General features: G+C 43.9%; 1 pseudogene; it reads left to right on the top strand.

Annotated features, from left to right (window-relative positions):
* Positions 1 to 1,997: 1,997 nt before the first annotated feature.
* Positions 1,998 to 6,043, top strand: LOC136548402 (uncharacterized; annotated as a pseudogene).
* The last annotated feature ends 14,595 nt before the right edge of the window (positions 6,044 to 20,638 follow it).

Raw genomic sequence — 20,638 nt, 5'->3', positions numbered from 1 at the left:
CGGCATCATGGATCCGTGGGGTGGCCGGAGGCATCTGGGCGTGCGCGATACATGGCCTTGGCTTTGACACAGGATAGGAGTAATCATTGGGGGCTAATAATGACGATGCTGGCCGGATGGAGGAAGACTTGGCAAAAAAAAACTAGTAGTAGTATGCAGTGCACCTTTGTGGGTCGCCTGTTTCTCCCCGTCAGTTGGCTTTGATTGTTTGGTAGATCCGTAGATGATGGAAAGGACTCCATGTATGTATATATATATACTTGATGTCCAATGCAATATGGCGGGAGTAAAAAAAATTCACGGATTAATTGGAGGGAAAGGTGAATGGATATTTGGAGGGAACAATTTTTCACCAATTATAATTATTAAGCGAAAAAGAGTGCGCTCGGTTTGAAAAAAACGATAAACAAGGCCAATAATATTTCTACTAGAGATATAATGTGAAAAAATATAAACAAGGTCCATAATATTTCTACTAGAAATTATAATTTTTAATACCAAATTTATTTTAATGTGTGTTTATTGGAAAAAAATTGTTATTTTTTAGATAGAATAAAATTCGACTTCAAATCTCTTCGAATAAGACGCATCACTTGACAATTAAACAAGGTCCATATAACTAAATTTCAACAAATAAAAAGACATATGTGGCTAGAAATTATACATAGAGGGGGTCAGTCAAAGATATTCAATATGGGTGTGTTCGGTTAGCCAATTAAGCCTGGTTAGCTCAAGCCCGGCTTCAACAATACAAGATGAACTTGTTTGGTTGCATGACCTAGCTTAGTCAGTATAAGAAATGTTACGTTTTTGTTGGTTGCTTTATCTTGTAGCGGGAGGTGAGGCGAGCGGATAAAAGGGCTAGCTCGGGCCAAGCTTCACAGAAACGGCCACCCACCTCGTTCCTGGCTGGCCTGACTAACAGGTGGTCGGTGGCTTCAAGAAGCCTGTCTAATGAGCCCAACAGGGCGACCAAACATGTCAAAAATTGTTAACTAGAGCTTGCATATATAAGAGTTGGGGACCAAACCAAACAAGTTGAATTGAGACTCATCTGTTTAGGTTCTTATGGTGGAACCTGGCGAGCCGTGTTAGTCACGATGTAGTTGCTCCTATTTTTCTAAATTTATTCCAGTGTGGTGATCAATTTGGACGAGTGTGCGTGTATGCGTATATAACAAATGTCATTAAACAAGTTAGGATTAAAGTATGAGTATATAACAAATAAAGTGTTAAACTAATAATTAAATATATAAAAATCATAAACAAATGATTATTTAGATCATAGATTAAATATTTATAAAAAATAATATAGAATATCATAGTTTTCTACTCACAATATCATGCCAAATATCAACATTCGCCATATTAGTTTTGTTTTGGCAAACATTTTGTTTGCAAATAACTAACTCATATTTCGATGACTAATAAAGCAAATTTTGGTGCTTTATTAATTATTAAATCTTTGTAAAATACAAAATCAAGTCCTTAACAAGTAACCAGGCTGCCTGCCATATTCATCGGCATTAATGTTCACCACAAAAATAGAAAGAAAAAGAAAATAGAGCGAAAACCTCCTACATTTTTGGACCCAGATCTGGTAGCCCACGAATCTGAACTCAATACTCAATGGCTACCGCTTAAACCCTAAACAGCCCCCAAATTGCTATGGCCGCCGCCCGTTGATCCATTTGCTTCTTGTCACCGATCCACTGGTGCAGAGCTGAGATGCTGATGTCCAACACCTCTGCCGTCAGGTAATACTTTTGATCAAAATACAAGTTGTCCGCACTATCATTCCTGTTTCCATCTGAAGCCTCTCCCCTTTCAAGACCGTACAACGTGGTTCCAAGTTCCCTGATATACAGTCTTCATAATGCTGGAAACTATGCCTTGCCTCCTTCTCAACTTCTCTTACATAACTAGAATCTGAAATCTCACTAGCAAATATACTCTGGGAAGAATTAGGCTCCCAGCTCCTGAACAAAAATGAAGACATGTCCCTTTCTGATGGAACACTTGATGAAGAAATGAGACCTGATATACTGTTGACAGGTACATCATATTCTGTCCAGTCAATGTATGGAATCCCATTTGAGGAATCAAAATCACCGTCTACTCCATCTTGTTCTTTCACAGGACGAGGAACTGGCTCAGGCAGAGCAATTTCACTTGCAAACTGCGTTATCCTGTCAAGCCTCTCCTGTGCAATAATGTTGTTCATAGAATAGACACACCACCATATCCTTAGAACTGAATTGATGAAATCTTGGATCCAAATATATAAATATATGTTAGATCTGAAAACGAACCTGTTTAGCATCTCAGTGTAGCTCAAAAAAAGGTACCTTTGTAAGTAGACAGTAACAACGTGGTGCAGAAACGACTTGGCTTATAGGAAGTAGGGTTTAAGGGTAAAACTGCACCTAGTATACCAGGTGCCTTTTGAACTATTTCCTGAACATGCAAACAAACACCATATAATGGCGCATTGTCTGATACCTGGTTCATAAACAACAATATTAAAAACATCAAACAAGAGATGTAATAAGACTCACAAACCTGTAGGTAGGAAAATGCAATATCAAAATAATCTAGATACTAACATCCAGGAATTATAAAATGGAAGATTCTTCTTAATGCAATGATACTGCGTATTCAAGAAAAAAAATGGAAGATTCTTCTTAATGCAATAACTTGACAAACTGTAGTTTTGTAAACAATTCATTCCTCAATGACAGGATGGTTGTGGACAAAAGTTGGATGGACATATCCAATAGGAGGCTTCAAGTACCTTCTCTACACTATCGTTCATTGTGCAAATGATGAACATCAAGTGCCTATATGATTTGAGTGGAAATGCAATGGATGCTCTATTTACTCTGTTTTGGAAGGTACTTCCTACCAAGAATAAGGCTCCAAAGTCATTCAACGATGCTAAGAAAGTCATGTCAGATTTGGGATTGGATTACAAGCGTATAGACGCATGCCCAAATGATTGCATTCTGTACAGAGGTGATTATGCTAAAGCTGAGTCATGTCCAGTGTGCAAGCTTTCTAGGTGGAAAAGTGATGACCAGAACAATGCATCCAAATCACGAAGGCGAAGAGTTCGAAAGGTTGCACAGAAGGTGCTGCGCTATTTCCCATTGATACCAAGATTGAAAAGGATGTATATGTGTTCCAAAACTGCAACTAATATGCGTTGGCACAAAGAGGAGCTAGTTGATGATGGATATTTGAGACACCTGGCAGATTCAAAGGAATGGAAGGATTTTGACAAAAATTTCCCATCATTTGCATCAGATGCGCGCAGTGTTAGGCTTGGGCTTGCTAGTGACGGATTCAATCCTTTTGGACATATGAGCACATCATACAACATATGGCCCGTTGTTATTGTGATGTATAACCTACCTCCTTGGATGTGCATGAAAGATCCTTATATGATAACTTCAATGCTCATTCCTGGCCCTAAAGCACCTGGCAACGACATTGATGTATATCTACAACCATTAATTGATGAGCTGATTGAGTTGTGGGGTGGGGTGGAGGCCTATGATGCTTCGATGAAGCGTAAATTCACACTAAAAGCTGCATTGCTCTGGACAATTAATGACTTCCCTGCTTTAGGGAATTTATCAGGAATGTCCACAAAGGGAAAATATGCATGTCCATCCTGTCATACCGACACTTGCTACCAATGGCTAGCCAATGGAAGAAAAGGTTGCTACATGGGACACAGGAGATTCCTACCAGCAAGACATAGTTGGAGGAACAATACTACTTCTTTTAATGGCCAAAGGGAAAGGAGATGTGCTCCAAAACCATTATCAGGCGCTGAAGTTCTTTCACAATACGAAAAGTTTACTCAGGTACACATACAAAAAGATTTAAGTCTATGCAGCTTTCTTTTTGTAAATAAATATGATACGAGTTATGATATTTTGATGTAATTTCAAAGGTGTAACATTGCTATCATTATGCTGCCATTCAGGTTATATTTGGGAAATCTGACAAGAAAAGGAAACGTTCCAGCACAGTGTATGGTGTTTGGAAGAAAAAGAGTATATTTTTTCAACTCCCTTATTGGAGCAAATTGACACTAAGACATAACCTAGATGTCATGCACATTGAAAAGAATGTTGGTGAAAGTTTGGCGGGTACCTTGCTTGGATAGGAGGGGAAGACAAAGGATAACATTAATTCTCGATTTGATATGGAAATCATGGGAATACAACCAAAACTTCATGCGACTCCCACAGATGATGGAAAATTTTTATTTCACAATGCACCTTATACACTTTTTGGACCTAAAAGGAAAGCATTTTGTGAGTTCTTGACAAAAATCAAAGTCCCAGATGGTTATTCTGCAAAGGTATCTAATTATGTAGATGCAATAAATGTTAAAATATCAGGGATGAAGTGCCATGATTACCATGTGTTTCTGCATAGATACCTTCCACTATCTATTCGCGGCATGCTTCCGGCTGATATTTGTCTTCCAATAATTGAGCTATGCAACTTTTTTCGAGAAATTTGCTCAAAAGTGTTAGATGTGGAGATCCTTAAAAGGCTTCATTCTTCAATTGCTATTACTCTTTGCAAATTAGAAAAGATATTTCCTCCATCCATGTTTGATGTAATGATGCATCTACCAATCCATTTAGCTCAACAAGCAATGATAGGTGGTCCTGTGCAATATCGATGGATGTATCCCATCGAGAGATTCTTGCGTAGACTAAAGTCATTTGTAAAAAACAAAGCTCGTCCAGAGGGAGCAATTGCTGAGGCTGTAGTGTTACAGGAATGTGTGACTCTTTGTTCTATGTACTTGCATGGAATTGAGACAAGAATCAACAGGCCAAGCTGTAATGATGACAGTGGTGATAACAATAGCAACACACAGCTCCAGATTTTTGCCAAAATTGGAAGACGGCTTATTGGGAATAGATATTGTCAGATGGAGATGAATGAATTGAACAAAGCACAAGCCTACATTCTAAAAACTATGAAGAGGCTTCTCCATATACAGGGTAAGCCACTCCTAAGATGTTCATTCAACTGTGGACCTCCAATTTTGTAACATCTATTCTCCTATGTCACAGCATTCACAAGGAATATTTAAGGACACAGAGCACCAAAAATGTAGACAAGCGGCATGAGAAAGAGTTCTTTCAGTGGTTCAAGAACCATGTAAGTATAAGGATGTATTTATTACATTATTTCTTTAGGGTAGCTTAATTAACTACTGTGCTTCATGTAGATATCAACTATGTATTCCAAAGGAGATCCTTCTGTTTCTGATGAATTGTTTGATCTAGCAAGAGGACCCGATACTAGAGTGACACATTTCTCAAGTTATATGGTCAATGGATGGAGATTTAACACAAGGGACAGAGACGCCCTATTTCAAGCACAAAACAGTGGAGTATTTGTCAAGGGCGATGAAGGAACTAGAAACAAAGATTACTTTGGTGTCTTGACAGATATTGTGGAGCTTTTATATGGGACTCATAAGGTTGTTCTTTTTAAATGTGAATGGTGGGATGTACATACAACAAGGGGAGTTAAAGAAGATAAGTATGGGTTCATAATGATAAATACTACTCGTAGGCTGTCAACAGATGAGCCATATGTTTTGGCTTCGCAAGCAGAGCAAGTATATTATGTGAATGATACTCAAGATCCAAAATGGTATGTCGTGGTAAAGACTAAACCTCGTGATTATTTTGACACTCCTCCCACTAATGAAGAAGATGCCACTACTAAATCAAGTAAATCCAGTCCTGAAGCTTGCCAAGAAAATGAAGTAATAACTGTGCCGAATCCAAATACAATAGAAGATGATGACACAAGTATATTGGACACACCTCAAGTTGAAGCGGAAGCTGAAGGTATGCCTGTGGCTGTGGAAGGTAATCCGATACTCCATTACGAGGGTGACGTTCAGGATGAAGATGAGCAACAAGAATCTGAAATTGATGACAACGAAGGTGGTGAGTACATGGATTCAGATGACGAAGACAGTGAATCAGAAGAATAAATAGATAACGACTAGCAAATAAATGATAATGAAGCTGAAATTTCTAAAGGGAATATATATATGAGATGCAGCTTCATCTCCTTGGTCACTTGCTTTACAAACACTACACAGTAGTGTCAAACAAATAAGCATTTAGGATATCATGGTCACTCTGGCATTTTCAGCTATGTTTTATTTCCTAATACTTATCAGTTTTCCAAGCCCTGGTAATATGATATATATTCATGGTCACTAATTTTACTTCTATTCTGGATCCCTACAAGACAAACTTGTGTCTTTTTGTTCCCACAACCAAATTAACTGGTACATAAAGTCACTAAAACCTAAGATAATAGAGGTCTAATTTGTACTTCAATTACAGAATTACAACATAATATACTAGTATTATGTAACTAAACATAACTAAGGCATTTCCCGTATGCAATGACCAAGGTTCAAGTGCCCAATCAATGCCAATTAAACATCACTAAGGCATTTGGCAATTGAGTGTCTAGCCTACATTCAAACTCCAGAGAATCGAATAGGCAAATATGGTGAATTGATCAAATAATCTAAACTGGAGAGCAACAGTGCTTACTATCCAATCCTATGACCTCGGATGAGCCGCCGTGTTAGGCCCCTGGCCACACGAGCCGCTAGCTGCACAGGCGGCCCTGAAGCTCCAGTGCTCCACTACGGACACGCCCGAGCTACGACCACCCGCCAAACGCGGCCGCCCGCCACACGCCTGAGCGGGCTGCCCGCATCCCTACCCGTGTTGATGCCCGCAAGATGACCGTACCTGGCTCACAGTACGGCGCGAGCAAGAGGCTCGACGTCTTCCTCCTCGCGCGTAGATGGTCGCGGCCAGGGACGCAGCGAATCCGACCTTTTGTGAGCTCGTCGAGATTGGCGGCGGCGACCATGGGTGAGCTCGTCGAGTGCGAGGCGAGATTCGGTGGATCCAGGTGGGAGCGGGGATGGCCGGAGACCATGGGCGAGCTCGTCGGCGCGGAGCAGAAGCATTGAGCTGGGGCGGCCGGAGACACTCGTCGAGATAGGCGGCTGCGGCCGTGGGAGAGCTTGCTAAGCGCTGCACGTGCGAGCTTCGGTGCAGCCATGGGAAAGGGCATCGATGGCCGGCGACTATGGGCGACCTCGTCAGCGCTTGGCGGAGCTCTAAGCTTGGGGGCAGCCGGAGATAAGGTGGATTTTGCTCGTCCAGTAATTGCAGCTGCAGAAAACGGAAGAAGATAAGGTGGAGTTTGACTGACAAGTGGGACCCATGATAATACAATATTTGCCACTAATTATTTATCATACGGAACACATGTTTTTATCACTAATATAAATATTATATAACAAGAAAATTTATTTTCTCACAATTAACTTGGTATCAAGTGACAAAAGAATATTTTGCCACAAAAATTTCTCAGTCATCAGCTACCATGTGGCGAAGCAAAATTTTGTCACATATTAATGTACTAATAGTGGGGGGAAATTGTTTAGTCACAATTAAGATGGTAAATAGTGGCAAAATACAATTTTGCCACAACATTTTCTCACTGACCTTGAACCGTGTGGTGATATAATATTTTGTCACCGGTAGATGGCAAAACTGTGAGGAAATAAATATTTAGTCACAATTAACCTATTTATTAGTGACAAATTAATGTTTCATCACTAAATTCGCCACTGAAGGTGCATCCTGTGGCGATATAGTAGTTTGCCACTAATAATCAACGCAATAGTGATGAAAATTAGTTTGGCCACTAATAACATGGGAATCAGTGACAAATTAAGATTTCGCCACCACATTTTATCACTGATGCTCGGTCTTCCTATAGTGGCAGCGGTGCATGGGATCAACCGTGAGGAGTGGGCATGGTCCATTAGTGACGAGGCGATGCTTAACACCCTAGTGGTGCACGACGTGCTACTCGATAGGGCGATGATAGGATGGTGCCCTGCGTTTGGTGAGGAATTCCCCACACCCTGAACCGATGAGTTAGTTGTCTTCGAGGATTACTTCTACCAAGGTTTAGGTGTTCCCATTCATTCCTTTCTTCATGGGCTGATCGATTACTATAGGATTAGTCTCTGTAATCTCAGCCCGAATTCCATCCTTTGTGTTGCCATCTTCATTAATTTTTGCGAAGTGTATCTGGGAATCCTTCCCCATTTTGACCTCTTCCATCATTTCTTCTGCCTTAAAATCTAGGGGGGATCAGGATCTAGGGTTGTCGGTGGTGCATATCTATAGCTTTAGGATAGGATGGCGAGTTAGTACATCACCGCCCCGCTTAACACTAATGTGAAGTATTGGGCTTCGAAGTGGTTTTGTATCAGGCAAGTGGAGCCATATGTGGCGTGTGACATAGACTAGATCCTAGTAAGCAGCTCTAAGTGGCTGGAGAGGCCGAGCTCTAATGGGATGGAGCAGGTGAGGGAGCTCCTGAGGTTGATCAACCGCAAGAGGCTGGATAGAGTTATTGTTGCAACAAACTTCACCTTCTGGCGAATTTAGCCCTACAAAGAGAGGGCACACCCTGGCTTTGAGTTCTGGGGAGACATCATTGGGACCCATGCGGTACCCGAGGAGATTGACCAGGGCGAGGTCAAGCGTCGAATCTCGATGCTCTTTAATCTCATGGGTCAACTGTCAATCTAGGATCCACAGCGTGCCTACAGCGTCAGGATCCTCCCTCTGGTGGTAAGAGTCCATTCGTGGTGTTTGCTTGGTCCTTGTTATTAGGCAATGTAATGATTCATGTTGTTGAAGATTCATGGGCAGGACCGGGTGATGTACTTCTCGACGATCCCATCGGAGGATTGGTCAAGAGCTGTGGACACACGGTCGAGCAGTCCCCAGCATCATCCGAGCATGGATGCTAATGACAAGGGCTCAGACAGCCATGAAGCCAGAGGTGATGATGCATAGACAGAGTATGTCCATGAGAAGCTTCGTGGAAAGCGACCAGCTGATGAGGAGGAGAAAAACAGCGTGGCCCTCTTGAGGTGAGGAGGGTCCAATTAGCATTGGTGGTTCCACCTAGGCCTAGAGGAGGCAGATGGTTTTGTTGGACACGTTTGATGATGATGAGCCAGTGATTCCTCCTCCTCCGAGCACTGAGACACCTCCATCGTCTATCCCAGTAGGAGCAGAGACGTGGGAGCGGCGGCGAGCATGGGAGGCTGTGGCAGCAGTCCCCGGGGGTGCTTGGGGGACCACAGTGACAACAATGACAAGGATCGGCGGGCGAGTTCCCGAGTAGGCATGGGTAACTCCGGCCCTAGTCCCCGTGCCAACTCGAGTGGAGATGCCCGTGGTGGCTGAGATGACTAGCCCGAGGACAGTGGAGGTGTCGGGTGGCTCTACCGTGGGGTAGGGTAGCTTAGGAAGGGCACGCTGGTTCAGGATGGCCCGACATGAATCACAGTTGTAAGTATCCTTTGTTTTGATAATTTTGTGAGTACGGGGATGTTGCTTGATGGATTGTCTCTTTGTTGTAGCGCGGAGTCGACTGAAGACCTACAGTCATCGACCGCTGCCAACAAGCAGTGTGTAGCGGTGCCAAAGGCTCCTAGCACTGTGTAGGGATGAGCAAGGGCAGATCCGATCGCCCCCATTGTGGAGCAGACGCCAGTTGTGGAACCAATCGCCCTTGTGGTTGAGGAGCCGCCAGCCACTAGGCTGACCTTTCTCGATGGTGGGGCACATGATGAGGGTGACCCTGCCAACATGTCAGGCGGCAATGAAGCATGGACCATGGTAGGATCATTGGCTAATCTTATCGGAGTGGGGATGGAGGCCATGGGGAATGCGCCAAGTAGCGCAGTGTAGGATCCACCAGCAGCTGCTGAGCAAGCGACACCCGTGACAGTGCCGGTGGCCGGGACAAGGCTCGGATGTCCTGTTAGAGCACGGCAGCGGCTGAGGAAGCTGCCTCCAAGGATAGCTGCTGGTGATGTTGAAGAAATTGTTTAGGAACCTACTTAGCCACCCCAGCTCCTCTGCACTATTGTCCATCGTGGCAATGAGTTCGACATGCTAGAGGAGGGAGAGGTGAGCTTGGAGACAATGAGGATGAGAGCCAACCTGTTGGCAATGATTGGCCAGATTAAGGTAAGCCCAAAGCAATCTTGTCTTGTGTTGTTTGTGGAATGTAGTCTTTGAACCTTTGCTTTTGTAGAATGTGATGAAAGTGTCTGAGCAACGCCGGTGGCAATTGGAAGAGATGGCCCCGGTGCTCGAGGACAATAAGAAATTGTAGGCGTCGGTGAACGACCTCTAGGCGTGCCTAACCCAAGAATGCTGTTGGCGATCTTTACCGATCAAATCTGACCGCCAATTAAGTGACAAAAAGAGGAGAAATTAGCAAACATAATCACACATGCATTCACTATCAACCAAGTTCCACATGTATTTGAAGAGCATTATTTTGCAAGTCACAAACATGAATACATGGAATAATACACTAAAAGATGCTTTCTGACGCTGATTGACACAAAGAAGCAAGGGAGATGCCCACCATATCGACTAAAAATGGGAAAACCCCATGGGGCAACGACCCATGACTTGCCCAAGGCCTACCACGCAAAGGCGGTGGCCAAGGGCCTGCCGCTCCTAGGGGGTGGCCGCTCCCCTCTGGATGCCGCTCTGCCTCTCCTTGCTATGGAGGTGGCATGCCCCTATGCTAAGGCGGTGCAGCCAGGAGTTTTGCACCAAACATAGATAGAAGTACCACCTTCACTCTTGTATAAGTAGAGGGGTACCCCCCTCTCTAAACACACACTTCACTTGAGCATCACTTCACACACCTCACTCTCTAGTAGTAGTAGCTTTACTTTTTGGTAGATTTAGAGCAAGACAAAGCTACCTTGGATAGCTTGGCTCCTTGGAAGAAGAAACCTTTTGGTATGAATAGAGATATGAGTTCTTCCAGAGTTATGCTCTCATATGATATTTATAGTCATACTTATGAACTAGAGTATAGTTGTTGTGTTATAATCTTGATATATGAACTAGCCTATAGTTTTTATGTCATGAAAGTAGCACACTTAACTTTATTGTTAAACACTCATATATCTTATATAATCGGAATTAGAGCAGAGTTTAGGTGGCGGTTCATTGTGCCATTAGGTGTGCCCAAGTTCTTTACCCGTCGATCTGTAGGGTCAGGGACCTAGGGGAATTTGGGTAGTTTTTGTATACACAAGCGTGGTGCTTGGGTATGGAGATACAGGTGAATGAATTGTCCCTTTCCATGGTTGAGGGGTAGGCGGCAGGTGGTGACAGCCCTGTCCGTCCCTTGTCATCCCCCATGTTCAACTAGGGTGTAGGAGTCTAAATTGTCACATGTGGTTGCTGGTAGACCAGTACTCGGTGGCCTCCTGACCTGCTTCACACTTAGCCCTAAGACTAATTATGTAACTTGTATGACCATTAACTAATCTTTGTATGACTATAGTAGACCAATGCCTCCTTGCCTTAGGGTTATTCTTTTATTCTTTCTTTTCTATTTTGTCATTTGAGGAATGCCAAGTGTGTGTCCACTATCTTGAAATATCTGTTTTTACCCCTACTATAAACATTGGCGTACTTCCAAGCATTATTATTCAAGTTCATATCCATACTAGACTCTTAATAAAATGCCTTCCTTTGGGAAAATATAAATAACAATACCCTGAATACTTCTGGGTGAAATGCTACAATGATAGCTTTGTGTGCTTGCGGATAAATATCTAAAATTGTTAAGGAACTATCAAGGCTATTACTTAGTGGCATTGCTAATTATTAGTGATGACGCTAAGAAATACCAACAAGCATTTTTGGAGCCATTGCCGGGGTTGGATTCTATCTCCATATTTGGTGATTGCGTTTAGAAATGTCAATAAGCATTTCTAGCGCTGTTGCCGGGGATGGATTCTATCTCCATACTTGGTGATTGCATTTAGAAATGTCAACAAATGCCACCATAGGGAGGATTTGGAGGTAAAGGTCCTGGCGTTGGAGAAGGATTGCCAGCTGATGGAGGCAGAGAACCAATCGTTGGCTGAGCAGTGTAATCACAGCGCTAATGAGCAGAAAGGTATGTCTTTGCATCTTGCTCTATTGATGCTCAACATTGTGAGATGTTTGCCTATGGTGCGCAGCCCTAGAAATAGAGCTCAACCTCTCCCGTGAAGTTGTGGGCCAACTCCTCAAGGGGAAGGAAGAGGCGGAGGAGAAAGCCGAGAGGGCCACCGTAGATCTTGAGCGTAAGTGCATATGTTCTACGACATTCCTCGCCAAGTTCTTCCCAAAGGCAAAACCAGTGCTATGAGGGGACAAATTTCAAACTTCCAGCAAAGCTCCATTGAAACCATTCCCGTGGCATGGGAGAGGCTGCAGGACTACATCCAAGCATGCCCGCACCATGGAATTGAAAACTAGTTAGTGCTCAAAATTTTTTATGATGGATTAATACCCATGTCTGGGGGCCACCTCGACGCTGCTGCTAGAGGTACTTTCCTTTCCCTCACCATTGATGAATCCATGGCTCTCATCAATAAAATGGTGTCGAATCAAAGCTGGGGGGAGGAAAGAAAAACACAAAAAGGAATGCATACCATGAAGGAGACTGTAACACCCTAAAATTTCATTTGCAAATTAGAAATTAAATTTGAGCATTTATTTGATTTTCTATTCATTTTAACCTAGGCCAAATAATAAATTTTGGTTAATTAAAATTAACTATAAGGTTTAAAAACATGTTTGTTGCATTCATACTGAAGCATACTGTTTTTGGTTGAGTTTAGGGCTAGGTTGTTTGAGGTGGAATTCAAATTTCATTTGAATTTTGGCTTCGATTTGAAAACTAGAAATGGAAAATGATTTATTTTGAAAAACTCTCTTATTCCTCCTTTCCAACCCAACTCTAGAACCAGCCCACCCCGTGCCTTCCCTCCCTTCCTTTCCTTCATGCTCACGGCCTGCTTGCAGCCCGCTCCATGCCTTCGCTTCGCGTCGCTCCACGCGCGCCTGCAGCTCACCCCGTGGCCCAGCTCGGCGCTCGACCTAGCTCTCAGCACCCATGCCCACACGCCTGCTCTCTTTCTCTAGCAACCGGGACCTATGCATTAGCCATTCTTCTCCCTTTCCTTCCCCGCCTCGTCGGTGATGGTGTGCTTGCCATCAGAGGCAGCCGCACCCGTTGAGCCACCATGCCAGGCAAGGAGGGCATCCAAATCCACCATCATCATGCTCCCTTCCTTCTACCGCAGCACCCCACTCACCTACAAAACCCTGAGCTGAGCCCCTCCCTCTCTCCTTTTCCCATTCACCATTCGAGCTCGCACCGCCGCCCCGCAATCCGCCGTTCTAGTGCCCAATCAACGTCACCGACACAACTTGGAGCTTCGCCATGACTCACCGGTACTGTGGGTGCCTTCATTTCTCCATTTTGGTATTGAATTGCTCGGATTCACCCTCACCCATGTCCTTTTTCTCTCCATCCGCTGTCGTACATCACCGAACCCCTTCAGAGCTCTCTCAAACGCCACGACCACCTCCGTCGGACTCGCGGTGAGCTACTCCATCTTCACGTGCCTTCCTTTACTCGAATGTCGCTCTGGAGCACTGTATCGGCGAGCTCCAGTTGTGCTAGTCATGGTGCCGCTATGGGGCCATTGTCTCGATGTGCTCCCCATCCCTATTTCAGTACCCGAGCGAGTTCACGAGAGCCTGTACTTCATTTCTATGTGTTCGATTTGATCTGGGGTGGTCTGAAACGCCATACCGGCGTTCGTCGTGGCGCTCGGCTCACCGCTGGCCATGGCGGGCTCACTAGAGACATAGTGTAGGTGGCGAGGGTTATCCCGTTCATTCCTCGCTGTTGGATTCACGTGAACGGCCAAGATTAAAACATACCCCTTTGGGGTCATAACGGTTCACCGTGGATCCATGGACATGGTCCACAACGCCGCATCAGTGTGCCCATGCACACATGGCGCACCGCACCAACCAGAGTGGGCCACATGGCCATCCAGTCAGCAGCCACGCGGTCAACCTATAGTCAGCCGGGTTCTTTTGCAAATTAGCCCCTCGGTTTTTAGTGAATCAACCCGCGGTCTAGTACAGTTCAAAAGGATTACTTTTTAGTCATGTTTTTATTCATTTTAGTCCCTATAGTTTTAGGAAATAGTGCGCACCATCCATAATTCATTTAAATTCAAATTTTATTAGTTTAAATTAAAAAATGAGTTCGGTTTATTTACATAAATGCCATTGAAACTTGTTTTATGCACAACTTTTGCGTTTTAAGTCTGATTTGAGTGATTCTTTAACTCATATGTTCATAGCAGTACATAGATTAGTTCTATAAGCTTTTCAATCTTTGTTTCTACTATTTGGTGTACTGTTCTAATAGAAGTATATTTGTATGCATGTAATGATTGGATTGGATGCTTGATTGGTGAATTGGAACACGTTTAGAGGGTGATTAGTTCATGGTTACTGAGGATCAGCAGGGAGATCAATAGTATCAGGAGGAAGACTTTGAGGAAGGCAAGTGCAGCAAAGGCCCCTTGTACCTATGAACTCTACAATTCATTTACATGCATGTGTCTAAATTTGAATTACCTTTAAGGACTTTACCTAGATTACTACTTGTACCACATATCCTTGTTACCTATGGTTTGGGATGCATTTTGGATAGATGCTACAGCACTCAACATAAAATAATTGTTAAACATGACTAAAGGTATTATGCAATGTGATAAAATGGAGCTTTTTAGCAACAATTAGGGGGCTAGAGTACGGGGTTGAGTGCTCTAGTGCCTCTCCATAAGGACTTAATCCTAAAGCGGCCATCCAGGAGGTTTCATACAACCTCGAGTGTCATATGGCTCTGACTTTAACCTATTAACTAGATTGAACTAGCTCGTTTGTAGCTTTCTGTAAGAGCAAGAGGGGGCACTAGTTGGTATGTTTCTTTTCCTGCTAGGGTGTGTACCATGCTGTGACCACACATGCCACTCCTAGAGGAGGGCCACATACGGCTAGACGGCTAGAACCTTAGCAGCTATGACTTGTTAGTGCGACTAGTGAAGGGTTACATAGTGAAACCCTGCCACACTTCCTAGGTAGAGGTGTTGTGGGCTTTGCAAACCCTGGCATTGGGAATCATGGCTCAGTGGGTAAAGTTATACAATTTCTGCAGAAATATTTAACCTGTTATAACAGCCATGCTCACGGATACGAGCGATCTAGATCCTTCATGATTAGTGGTTACTGTGGATGGTTGAGACTTGATATAATCTTGATTATTCATTATTACCACTTGGGATAGGTTTATTCACTAAAGTAGTGATTTAGGATGCTAAAACTTGACCAACTAAAAGTGCTAACCGCAGTCAAACCATATCTAGCCTTTGAGCCTCATAGATCCCTTTGATATACTTGCTAAGCATGGTGAGCTTACACTTGTTTTACATTCAATGAAAATCCCGGATGGGTAACAGATAACCTGTATGAAGAGTTTACCGAAGATGTCTAGGAATACTAGATTGATGTTCACCAGTTGGAGTCCCTGTGGTAGTATGGGCTAGTTTTCTGCTTTGTGTAATAATGTTGCTAATGAGCAAGACTATGTGATATGATGAGATATGCGATGTAATAAAGTACTTTACTTTGATATTATTACAATTTGATGGTATATGTGTGTTTGGACATCTTGGGCGCACATATATGAGTACTTGATTTTGCTATGTAAAATTGGGTGCGATAGAGACGGACATGCTTTCCACAAAAATAGATCTTTTGATGAAAAGACTGGAGGAATGGGCCCAAGAGAAAGATGCCATGATGGGCACCGTCCAGGCCATGGACTCACACATGATGTGTGAGGTCTGTGGGAACGTTGACCATTTGGGGAATGATTGCCCTAAAACCCACGAAGAAGCTACTTTCATCAACAACGGGTTTCACCAACCAGGTAATAACGGGTGGAATAACCAATCCCACCCACAAGGTAATTCGAACTACAACTCAAATTACAATTTGAATCAACCTTCCTTCAAAGATTTGGTATTAGGCCAATAAAAAATTAATGAAAATGTTACAAAGAAATTAATGTCAAATGATGAAATGCTTGAAAATATAAATAATCAAATCAAAGGTTTAACTTCTACTGTTAAAAACTAATTGAGCTTTAATAGAATGATAGAAAACACAACTAGCTCAAATAGCAGCCGCAATTCCTATTGATAGTAATGAAAAAATTCCTGCTCAACTTGAAAATCCTTATGAAAATGTAAAAGTGGTGACCACGAGGGATGGTAAGATCACTCGTGAGCCACCAAACTTGAACCAGTCTATAGGAAAGGCAAAAGAGCTCTAGGAGGGCAAACCTTGGACAAAAGGAAAAGAAAAAGAACAAGAAGAGGAGACGACACCAAAAGACTTTGTCGACACCAGCTACCTGCCATTTCCCACAAGGAACCACAAGCATGCCGTGGATGAACAATTCACTCATTTTGTTGAGATGATCGAGAAGATACATGTAAGCATCCCTTGATGGATGTCTTAGTCGTATGTCATCTTTAAGATGTTATACATGAAGAAAAGATCGCTTAGCGAACAATTGTGGAGAATACAACATGAAGAAACATAAGAGCGAAAACTTTATTGAATATTTGAATATGAAAAGGTACATATCTTTATATGGAATGTTTCAAGGAAAGAAACGCCTAAGGAGATCAATGTGCTAGGAGTTTGGGACGTCTAGTTCATCCATGTCAGCATAGTCTATAAGACCCTAGTCGGGTGACTGCCTTGATGATGTAGGGGCCCTCCCAAGGTGATGAGAGCTTATGCATGCCTTCAGTCTTCTATTTTCTATGGAGTACTAATTAAGTCTTCGACAATGAAGAATCTGTCGTTGACATTGCGGCTGTAGTATCTACATAGGCCATTGAGGTACTTTGCTGTCCGAACACATGTGACCAAGCGCTCTTCTTCTAGGCGATTGATATCATCAGCCTGAGCTTGGTCAGAATTCTCCTTATCATAGTGCTCCACCTTGGGTGCTCGGAAGGCGACGTCGGTAGGTAAAATTGCCTTGGAGCCAAAAACCATGATGTATGGGGAGACGTCGATGTTACGATTAGGTTGGGTCCTTAGTCCCTAGACCACAGCCGGTAGTTCCTTAAGCCATTTGCCTAGGTGCTTATACTCCTCATAGAGCCTCTTCTTCAATGCATCTAGAATCATGCCATTGGTGCATTCGACCTAGCCATTTGCCCTAGGGTGTGCCACCAAGATGCACTTGACTAAGATGCACCTTTCATCGCAGAAATCTGAGAAGTTGCTTTTGGTGAATGTGGACCCTAGGTCAGTGATGATACTATTCGATAGGCCAAACCTATGTATAATGTTGTCGAGCAGCTCGGCTGCCTTCTTCACTGTGGCCTATACAAGGGGTTTGTATTCAATCTATTTGGAGAACTTGTCAATGCAGACATAGACTGAGCAGAATCCTCTTGGCGCAGGCTTGAATGGCCTAATCATATCCAGTCCCCTGCATGCAAAGGGCTAAGAAGGAATTGTCTATAGGGCCTAGGCTAGGACACAGATTTGCTTAGCGAAAAACTGGCAATTCTCGCATCGGCGAACGAGTGCCTCCGCATTGGCGATGGCTGAAGGCCAATAGAAACCAGCTCAAAAGGCTTTGCCGACCAGTGTTCTCGAGGTTTTGTGGTTGCTGCAGGTGCTGACATGTATCTCTTTGAGTATCTTCTCTCCTTCTTCCTTAGAGATGCACTTCTAGAGTAGCTCCTCCTTGGAATTCTTGCGCATCAGCTTTCCTTCAACTAGGACATAATGCTTGCTACGGTGGGTGTGGTGCTCTCTCTCCATGTTGTTAGCTGGGACGTCTATAGTGGTTAGGTATTTGATGAAAGGAACCCTCCAATTACTGCTCGGCCAAGGAGCCGCTACGACTATCTATTTGGTGGGTGGCTTTTCTTCAACACCTTCTTGCCCCTACTTGATGGAAGGGATCACAAGGTCCTAGATGAACACACCGACTGGAACTTTTGCTCGAGTTGACCCTAACTTCGATAGCTCATTGGCTGCTTGATTGTCAGCCCAAATCACATGATGGTATTTGATTCCATAGAACTTGTAATCAAGTTTCCTTATCGCCACGCAGTAAGCGTCCATCTTCTTGTTGGTGTAGCTCCAATCTTTGTTGAGTTGGTTAATTATGATTGCGGAGTCGCTGTACACCATGAGGCACTTGATGCCAAGCTCTATAGCTATACGGAGACCATGTAGTGTCTCCTGATATTTCACGGTGTTGTTGGATGCCCGGAAGTGGATGCGGAGGACATAGCGAAGTTTGTCCCCTAATGGGGAGATGAAGTATACGCCTACCCCAGTGCCATTGAGATTGAGGGATCCATCGAAGTAGATGGTCTAGTGTTCAGGGTGATCGACTAGGATAGGGGTCTGCATATCCATCCACTCAGTGATGAAATTAGCGAGCGCCTAAGAATTGATCGTCTGGCGTGGCCTAAACTCAATGGTGTAGGTGCCGAGCTTAGCCACCCATTTAATGATGTGGCCATTGGCTTTGTTGTTGTGGAGGATGTCACTGAGTGGATACTCAGTAACCACTGCTATGGGGTAAGCCTTGAAGTAATGGTGGAGCTTCCAGGATGTGATTAGGATAGCATACAATAGCTTCTAGACCTAAGGATAGCGAGTCTTAGACTCATTCAGGACCTTCCTGATGAAATACACCGGGCGTTGGACTTTATACTCATGCCCGACCTCTTCACGCTCGACAACGATGGCTGTGCTGACCACCTAGTTAGTGGCCGCAATGTAGACTAGCAGGGTTTCACTGGCTTGGGGCACGGTCATGATCGAAGGTGAGGTGAGGAATCATTTTAGCTTTGCGAATGCGTTGTCAGCATCCTCCAAACAGACAAACTTTTCTTAAGCCTTGAGTAGCTTGAAGAAGGGGAGTCCCTTTTCACCTAGACAGGATATGAAATGACTAAAAGCCGCCATGCACCCCGTTAGCTTTTAGACATCCTTAACATAGGTCAGTGGTTTCATCTTGGTTACCGCCTCTATCTTCTCTGGATTGGCTTCGATAACACTTAGTGGGATTCAACTTCCATCGGTACACCTTCAAGGCTTTGAAGGTTTTAGTGAGGTCGGTGATGAGGGTATCGGCAGTCTTAGACTTAACCACCACATCATCGACATAGGCCTCAATGTTCTTCTCGATCTAGTCCTTAAGGCAACACTGAATGGTTCTTTGATAAGTAGCACCCATGTTCTTAAGCCCAAAGGACATGATTGTGTAGCAGTTGGCATCGAAGGGCATAATGAATGATGTCTTGATCTGGTCTTCTTCCATTAGAGTGATCTGGTGATAACCAGACTAGCAATCTAAAAAGCATAGGAGCTCGCAACCAGCTATGGAATCTATGACCTCATCAATGCGAGGTAAGCCAAAGGGGTCTTTAGGGTAGTGTTTGTTGAGATCGGTATAATCAACACACATTCTCCATTCTTTATTCTTCTTTCTTACAAGAACTAGGTTGGCTAACCACTCTAGATGATACACCTCTTTAATAAAACCAGCAACTAAGAGCCGTGTTATTTCTACCCTAATGGCCTCCTTTTTGTTCTGCATGAATCATCAAAGCTTTTGCTTGATCAGCTTGGCAATCATCAAGACGTTTAAAGAGTGCTTGATGAGCTCCCAAGGTACACTAGGCATGTCTGTAGGTTTCCATGCGAACACATTGTCGTGCTCCCTTAGAATCCTGATGAGCGCGTCTTCCTATTTAGGATCGAGGTCGGCCCCAATCTGAGCAGTCTTGCTCCGGTCACTAGGGATGAGGACCACCTCCTTCACCTCCTTGGACTTGGTCGATGCTTGGGCGGCCTCCATTGTGGAGATCTATAGCTCCTTCGGTGGTATCTGCTATGAGGAAGCGAGGCAGTCCTACATGTGGATGGAGATGTCAGTAGCCTCGGTGAGCGTGAAGCTTTCCTTCTTACAGGCGTAGGCAATGTCAAGGTTCACACGTAGGGAGAGGATCCCCTGCTCCATCGGCATCTTCAACACTAGGTACGTGTAGTGCAGCACAACCATGAACTTGGCGAGGGCTGGTCAGCCAAGAATGGTGTGGTATGTTGTGTTGAAGTCAACAACCAAGAAGTTGACATAGTCAGTGTGAAAGTGCTTGGCGGTGCCAAACTGTACTGGCAGAGTGATCTGCCTGAGAGGTTGGGATGCCTTCCTATGAATGATCCCCTAGAATGGAGAGTCCATGAGGGTGAGGTCTTCCTTCTAGAAATGCATGCCCTGGGTGATAGGATCTAGGACAAGGGAGAAATGCCTAGGGTATGGGATATCTAACCACTGGTCGGCCCTAGAGAAGGTGATCAGGTGCTCCAACCAGTTTAGGTACTTTGGATCTATGACTTTGCCATCGTAGGTGGTGACCGATATGATTTACCATGCGGGTGAGCTTTTGTTCCCACCTATTCTTGGAGGTGGCTCTACCACCGAGGATGGAGGTGATAGTCTTGGTGACATCTTGGTAGGG

Source organism: Miscanthus floridulus, chromosome 4, assembly GCF_019320115.1.
Source record: "Miscanthus floridulus cultivar M001 chromosome 4, ASM1932011v1, whole genome shotgun sequence".
Taxonomy (NCBI): domain Eukaryota; kingdom Viridiplantae; phylum Streptophyta; class Magnoliopsida; order Poales; family Poaceae; genus Miscanthus; species Miscanthus floridulus.
Note: the sequence above shows the minus strand (reverse complement) of the source record. Positions and strands in the feature narration are given on the sequence as shown.